The sequence below is a fragment of the Astatotilapia calliptera genome, chromosome 12, assembly GCF_900246225.1.
Source record: "Astatotilapia calliptera chromosome 12, fAstCal1.2, whole genome shotgun sequence".
Lineage (NCBI taxonomy): Eukaryota > Metazoa > Chordata > Actinopteri > Cichliformes > Cichlidae > Astatotilapia > Astatotilapia calliptera.
Genome location: NC_039313.1, coordinates 2,471,221 through 2,479,129, shown reverse-complemented (window position 1 = coordinate 2,479,129; position 7,909 = coordinate 2,471,221). Strand labels below are relative to the sequence as shown.

Below are 7,909 nucleotides of genomic sequence, written 5' to 3'. Positions count from 1 at the left end.
TTAGACAGGGTTTGGTGTACCTTTTTTAAAGCCTGGTAATTCAAAGGATTATTTATTAATAATAATAATAATAATAATAATAATAATAATAATAATAGGAACAACCTCACAGGGAAATATTGAAATACTTTAAGGTGAAGAGGGTAGAGAGGACATAATAAATATGAAGTTTTCTTTGTCAGAATTAAACACGTCATCAAAGAAATCTGGGGAAACAACTCTTGGCAAAGATCAAATCAGTTATTGCATATTTTACTGAGCCCCGCAGGGGACATGGGAGAAAAAAAAATTAAGACGGACTTTTGCGAGATCTCGCAAAACAAACTCGGGATCTCGCGAAACTTTTGCGAGATCTCGCAAAAGTGTTAGCCGCATTCTTCCGTTAGCTTCGAGCTAACGGGAGGTCGAGACCCACTACAGCCGGGAGGAACACCGCTTTCCCGGCACATCGTGCCTCAACCTCCCGGTCGACTTCGAGCCGGCGTCCGAAGAATGTGGCTAAAAGTTTGTTTTGCGAGATCTCGCAAAAGTCCGTCTTAATTTTTTTAAATAATTCATAAGTCAGTATAATTAGTCCAGTTTTATTTACTATCATGATCAATTATATTTTTTAGCAATACAGTCCATGGGTATCTCGCTATTTGCAGATGATGGGATTATTTGGAAGAAGGGAAGAAATAAAGAATTCATTAAAGCAACATTGCAAGAGGCTTTATACAATTTAGAGTCTTGGGCATTAGCATGGGGATTTAGATTTTCATCATCCAAAAAAAGTTGTGGTCTTTCAAATAAGAAATCAAATCTTCATATTAATGTTAAATTATATGAGGACATTATAGAAAAATATAAACTTACATGGAAAATGTACGCAGATAAATAACAAAAGGGTAAAAGGATTTTAAATATATTAAGATCCTGGAGGGGCAGAGATTCCACCACGGATCCTTGGACAAGTTACTGACTAACATTTGCTTCAAAAGGGAGACAGACAGTAAAGAGGTGGGTAAATACATGGAAAGGGAATATTTGGAATATATCAAGATCATTACAGATGCTTCTGAAATGCTCGAAAGTAGAGTAGGTATATCCTTTGTTATTCCAGATCAAAATATTGTGGAAAATAAAGGAATAACAGACAATTTAGCAGTTTATACAGGAGAACTAATGCTAATTCTGATGGCATTAGATTTGGTAGAGGAGAGTGAGGAAGGTTTTAGTATGTTCAGACTCAAGTAGCGCTTTAACACGTATTCATATATGCAGTCAGAGCCAAGACCAGACATTGCATTAGAAAAAACTCATTCAAGTTTCAGGATAAAAAGAAATGGTACAGTGGTCAAGTTAATGTGGGTTCCTGCACATATTGGCACAGAGAGAAACAGGTTGGCTGATAAATTTGCAAATGTTCAGCAAATAAAAACGTGTTAGATTTTAATGTAAAAATGAGCAAAACTGAAGTTAAGTTGCATATTAAAAACAAATGCCAAGAAGAATGGGATAGGGAAGTAAGGGCTACATATTATTACAATATTCAAAAGAAAGAAGGTGATTTTATAATATGTCACAGAATAAATAAAAACAAGAGGATGTTATATCACGGATGAAAGTTGGCCATACAGGATTAAATGGCACATGTAAAATAGTTAGCAAACATGCTTCAGGTTATTGGGATTATTGCAGATGAATTTCAACAGAGCATATATTTTCTTAGATGGTAAGAAATACTGCCATGAGAGAGGTGTTAGTCAGAAACCTTCACAAGAACAAGAATAAGATAAGGATGAGAGTATTACCTCAAAGAGCCTAAGGGGATACAGTTTTTGTTGATATGTTGTGGAAAGAAAGGGGAATTTTAAAAAGAATATAGTGGTGGTGCGGTAGATTGTAATCCATTCGCTGATCTAGAAGGTGGCAGTAATGCATCCAAAAAGTGTTTAACATCCGCCATTAAAACAGAAGAAGAAGAAAACGAAGGAGGGGGAGGAGAAGAAGAAGGAGGTCCGCACCGGATTGTAAAAGAAATAGGCATGGCGCTCAAAACTCATAACTGTAGAGACAAAGAACAAGACACGGGAACGAGAGAGGCCACAGCTGCTATGATGGCCAAATGAAGCTTTGTGCAGCTTGTAAAAAGGTTCATTACGTGAAGCTTTTTTTTTTTTTTTTTTTTTTTTTTTTTTTTTTCTAAATGACATCAGAAACAGCAGTATGCGACATTACGTGATGGCAGAGCTTCAGTTCATCCTTTGTCATTTTTTTTTTTTTTTTTTTTTTTAAATAAATAGGACAGGGGGAATGAATGAGAGAGAGAGGGGGAGAGAAAGAAAGAAAACCAAAGGGGAGAAGAGACGGTGAGAAGGGGGGGGGAAGAGAGAGAAAAAAAAAAAAGAACTCCTGGGTCACCTGTATGGAGAAAAAAAACAAACAAACAAAAAAAACAAACAGAGGAGACAGCAAACAACAAAGAGCAACATAATAATAGAGAAAACAAAGCACCATCACAATAAACTAGCTAGTCATAGATATCAGTATTTACTAAGTAATAAACGATATTGTGCAGCACGCAAGATAGACAGCGCACAGTGTGCTTTGAGGCAGCAGCCAAGAAAGCTTTAGTCCGCGTCTGTGAATACCCATGTGTGCATACCTGTGTGGATCAGCATGCTTGCATTCCAAAGGTTTCTCCATGTAATGATCTGCTAGGGAGTGTGGGGGGGCCACAGCCCCGTCCTCCAGGGTGTGAAGCGGGTATGGAGGAGATCAAAACTCCAGACATCCAGAGGCCCCCAGAACACAAGAGACCATGGAAGACCAACAGAGGGGCAGCCGCGCCACTGTCCCAGTAAGAGCTGAGGAGAGTCCCAGATGAGGGCTCGCCCAGCAGCCGCGGAGCAGAAGTCAGGGGGAGTTGCAGTGACGCGCCCGTGAGCTCCGCCGGCCCCCAGCTGCGCCTGAGTGACCGAGCCCCAGGCCGAGAGGCCGGGGGCACCCCACCTCCAAAGGGGCCCGAGCGAGCCCCAGGCCCCAGGCCCCAGGCCCCGACCAGCGGCCGCCAAGGAGTGAGCCGGTGTGTACCCGGACGCCCACCCCCAGACACAAAGAACCACCAACACACCGACACCTGAGGGAGTCCGCCACCGGCAGGGGAAGTGGTGGTGGGTGGAGATAGGCCTCCAAACCTTGGAGGGCCTGAGGTGTCCCCAGAGAGGTGGCGTCTGATACCCAACCTGACACACAGACACAAACATCCATTCCCCCCCTCATGCTCTCATATGCACTCACTCCACACTCAACCAACGTGGAGACAGACATAAAGAGACGCTGTACACACGATCACACTCCCCAAGCGTACTCTACAAACCGGGTCTAGGTACCCTTGCCCCTGGAGGGGGGAATTGCACCCAGACCCAGGTGGTGTTACCCATTACGTGAAGCTTTTCAACACAGTCCTCTCTGGTGACACCTGCTGGGCAAAAAGGTGAAGAGCAGCTCGAATCTACAAATTAAATGAACTGCTTCCTTATGATTGCCCTCTCTGCAGAGCTTCAGTTTAATATGTGACATTTCTGTGTGATGTCAGGTTGCCACTGTGGTGCTTTAAATGTTTTTTTTTTCTTAGTGGAAGAAAACAAAATATTATAAACAAAATTTGAACACGAGGAGTCAAGTAAAAAAGCTCAAATGGGCTTTACTTCATATACAAACCTCTCATCTGTGCCTGCTTTTCTTCCTGCTTCTTGTTTTTTCTGCAGTGCAACTTCAGTTAAATCGACTATGACAGCGAAAACTAAATTGCGTTTTTGTTACTATTGATGCTGCTGAGAAATAAAAATGGTTTTAAGTGGGTTTTTTTTTTTTTTTTAACACTCTGGGTTTGTTCAAAAAAATTCACCATGCCCTAAATTGTTCGTGGCCAAAAGTGACACTTGCTGTTTCGCTGATTTTTTTTTTTTTTTTACAGTACATCGTGTTGTGCGTTCTGATTGCTGTAGACCACTGTCAATCAATCTAGTCCAGTGTCTCCTGTACAGGAGCGGTCCCTAATAGGAGTCTTTTGGTACCGTTCCGCGAGAGTTGATCCTCCGGTGTGAAATGTATGGTTGTAGTTGTGTGTCTTATTTTGAAAGAACTATTTACGCGTTACCATAGCGACCAGAGCACGTTAAGAAGCAGAGAGGAGGATGTCACTGTCATTGTTGCTGGCGCACAGCTCAAGTCATGTTTATTATTATATTTACAAAATACCAGTGTCTTTTTTTTATTCTTTTGTTGTATTTATCCGCGACACCTTAAAGGTCGTTCCCTGAAAATATTGTCTGACATTAAAGTGGTCTGTGGTGCAAAAAGGTTGGGGACTCCTGCTGTACAGTACAGAATGCGTTTAGCTTGTCGAATTTACATAAATCTTCGATCACTAGCAGTGTAACTCTGAAGTGCTGTACTGTATGTTTGGAAGTTTTCTCCCAAACAAACACAACAATGCCGACGAAACGTTTTGCACCCTCAAATGCACCTTTAGGTTTCATTCCATGATACTGGACTTATGTTTCTACGAAGGTTTGAACTCTAAGAGTGTTTAAACAAAAGACAAAAGTGTGAAAATGTTAATGCCTGTCTGAGAAAAGTGTATAAAGCATGTAGTGAGGGGTTTTACAGTCTTAACATCTATAATAATTGTAAAAAATAAAGTTGGCTACTTCATGGATTTCACCTACCGCGGGTTATTTTTTGAACGTAACACCAGCGATAAACGAGGGGCTGCTGTATTATTAATAGTAGTGTCTGGGACATCTAATTGATTAACATCAACATTGATTATTATGCACTATTATTTTTGTTCAAGGAGAGCAAAAAATATAAAACTCTCTCTCAGCTTGTTTGTTGCCAAAAATGGCCACTTTTTGTGTATGTTCACAAAATGCTATAAAATGTATATTTCTTAAAACATTTATCTACTTTTGCCGACGTGACTCTTTAAAATAGCACCAGTCCTTTTCATCAAAATCAAAATTGTATCTGAGCATCGGGGAAAAGGCTGTCTTGCAATTGTTGAGGTCACTAGTGTGTGCCCCATTTCTTCCGGGATCACTCTCTTTATAGGTTTTAGTGGACTCCTAGTACTGCGAAGTGGTTTCATGGTACAAAGGGATTGTATTCCAAGATCTGGGAGACTGTAGAAATGAGCAGTGATGCCCTTCCTACCATCTTTCCAGAAAAATAATTGATCTGGAAGCTGTTAGGCTGACTTACAGCAGCAGCACTTTCTGCACCTGCATAAACTCCAGGACACATTTACTAACGGTGTTTGTTGCTGTATGTGCTGCAGCTTTGAATTTTTTAATAATATATATTTTGTTAATATTTTGGCTATGGTGTCTTGTTATGAAATGTACAAGAGTAAAAGTGTTGTTAGCATGTGCTTCAAAGCTAAGTTTGACTGGGAAACTCAAAGCTCAATAGTCTGTATCAACAGAAATTCACTGCAGCCTATGTAATATTTCATGCATCATAATTTATTCTACTCTATCTTGCAAATACATATTTGTGTGGCAATGTCATGCACAACACACACAACTATTAGATCCTTAAGATCAAACCCGTGTCATTCTTTTGGTCCACTGCAGTGCAGTAGTCAAAAAAAAGAATAAGTGAAGTGTCCACAAATGGCCAGGATAGAGCCCAGAGTGTTAATGTTTAAAATGTATAAAAATATTATTGATTGCAATTCTTTACTGTTAATATCAACAATAAGCTTTTTATTTTTAAATTACAAGTTTAAAAAAAATGCTGTTACATTTACATTTAATGCTGTTACACTGTAATCCTTTATTATAAGTATGGACACAGAATCAAGTGAACAACATTTTGAAATAGGTTTAATTGGAATTTTGTACTACGCAAAAAACAAAACAAAAAAAACAACAACAACAACAACATATTAAACAAACAAACAAACACAGCCAGTGCCTTCATTTGTCCATTACATGTCAAACATAGCACTGACCCTTAGCCCCTGCTCATCAGCACATGCTTTCAAAAAGAGCTCCATGTCCTCTGCAAACTGAAAAACAAAGAGGAACAAGTCCCTTGCTCCAGTGTCTTCTTCCTCTGACATGTCTCTTAAGACCCTCTGCTGGTCCTCTTGATTTAAGGACACATATTTGGGCATTGTTACATGTCCACAGAAAAGTGCCTTATTTTGGACAACCCACTGCACAGCAGGACGCAGATCTTCAACAACTGCTGGCTCCTGTGTCAGGCAAATGGGGATGAAAACATAGTTATTTCTCTGTTGCAGAACAGTTTTTTAACAGTTATTCAAATTTCACTAACCATGTAATTACACTACTGTTTAAAGTGAATACTGACTTGACCGACTTCCTGGAACTTGCGCTTTTTCAGTCTGAAAATGGGCACGTGTTGTCCTTCAAGCACAGCTTTGGCTTCCTCTCTCCAGTGTGCAAATAGCTTGCCAGAGCTATGAAGAGTAAGGCCACAGTGAGGGCATGTCATTTTCATAGACTTTCCATCAGCTGCAGTTTTATTGAACACAGAGGGTAGAGCCAATGAATGTTCTAACAAAGACTCAGAAAATGGTTCAGATACCGAAGACAAAACCTTGGGGGGGAAACGGGGCTCCTCGAAGAGTACTGCCGGAGGAATACGGGTCTCCTCGGAGAGTTCAGCGGGGAGCAGTCCTGATAATGGTGGCTGACTTGGCATTGAAGAATGCTGACAAGACAATAAATGCCTTGCCATATCCCCACGCCGTATGATTGTAATCTTACAGACAGGGCAGTGAAAGTGTCCTGTTGTCCTACAAGGCAGCCTGCATATCATTTTATCTGTAAGAGAAAAAAACAAACAAACAAACAGATGTAATTTAAATGTAGTTGTATAGAATGCAATCAATTTGTCTAACAATCAGATTGTACATGTTAACAAAAACATCCAAGCCAACCTCAATAATGAAAGCAAAATGGTATGGATCACAAAAGTTATGTCAAGAAAAGTGGTGAAAAGTAAATAAAAATATATTTTATAAAAACACTATTTTTGTTGCAGATGAACAGTACAATATCAACAGCAACTTTTAAGTCAACAAAGATACTGCAGAAGTGCTTAAAAAAGTGCATATTTATAACTATAAAGTATATTTAATACAAACATACCTTTTAAAGGCAAAGCATTTTTTATATGCACACTTAGATGCTCCTCAATCTTTGCCCTGACAGTAGGGCTGAAAGTGGGGCACAGAGGGCAGTGAAAGAGTCCTCTGCAACACGTGTTGCATTCCTGCAATTCTGGCTTTAAGCCCGAATTCCAGATTGATGTGTGCATCTAAAACAGAGAGAGAAACAGATAAACACCATATATACATTTAAGTTAAGGATTTAGCAGAAATAACAATTTACAGTTGGCATGTAATAGATTTGGGAAGAAAATTCTTGAAAAAAAAAACCCCACAAATATTTTAAAAGACACTTTAATCTGTGAGATATGTTTCTATTGACATATAACAGTCAATTGAACAGAGGCTAACTAAAATCTGGGCAATAAAAAAGCTGTACAGAAAAGAATAATGAATAGAAGTATTGATAAATATATAAATCTGTTTGTGACGAAATTTACAGTGTTGACGCTAACCAAAGGTGTCACAAGTGCACACGTTCCTTACTACAGTTTAGATACCTCTGTTTAAAAAGCACTGACTCGACTTTTTAGTCAAGTCGAAGCAAGAAGTACAGGGTCTAAAATATAATTTCTGTACAAAATTTTGAAGTAATCTTGCGTCCAAAGCACGCGTGCGGGGGGCTGATTTACAAATGTACGGATTACAAAGTACAGATACGCGTGCTAAAATGTGAGAAGTAGAAGTATAAAGAAGTATACAGTAGGCACAAAAAAG

The 7,909-nt window shown here is 39.4% G+C and overlaps 1 long non-coding RNA gene across 1 annotated transcript; it reads right to left on the bottom strand.

Moving 5' to 3' along the window:
* Window positions 1–5,942: 5,942 nt before the first annotated feature.
* On the bottom strand, window positions 5,943–6,859 carry LOC113033867 (uncharacterized). Its single transcript, XR_003274089.1, has 3 exons — window positions 6,607–6,859; window positions 6,370–6,478; window positions 5,943–6,250 (listed from the first exon to the last, which is right to left on the bottom strand). It is a non-coding gene; the product is annotated as an uncharacterized LOC113033867 (long non-coding RNA).
* Window positions 6,860–7,909: the final 1,050 nt, after the last annotated feature.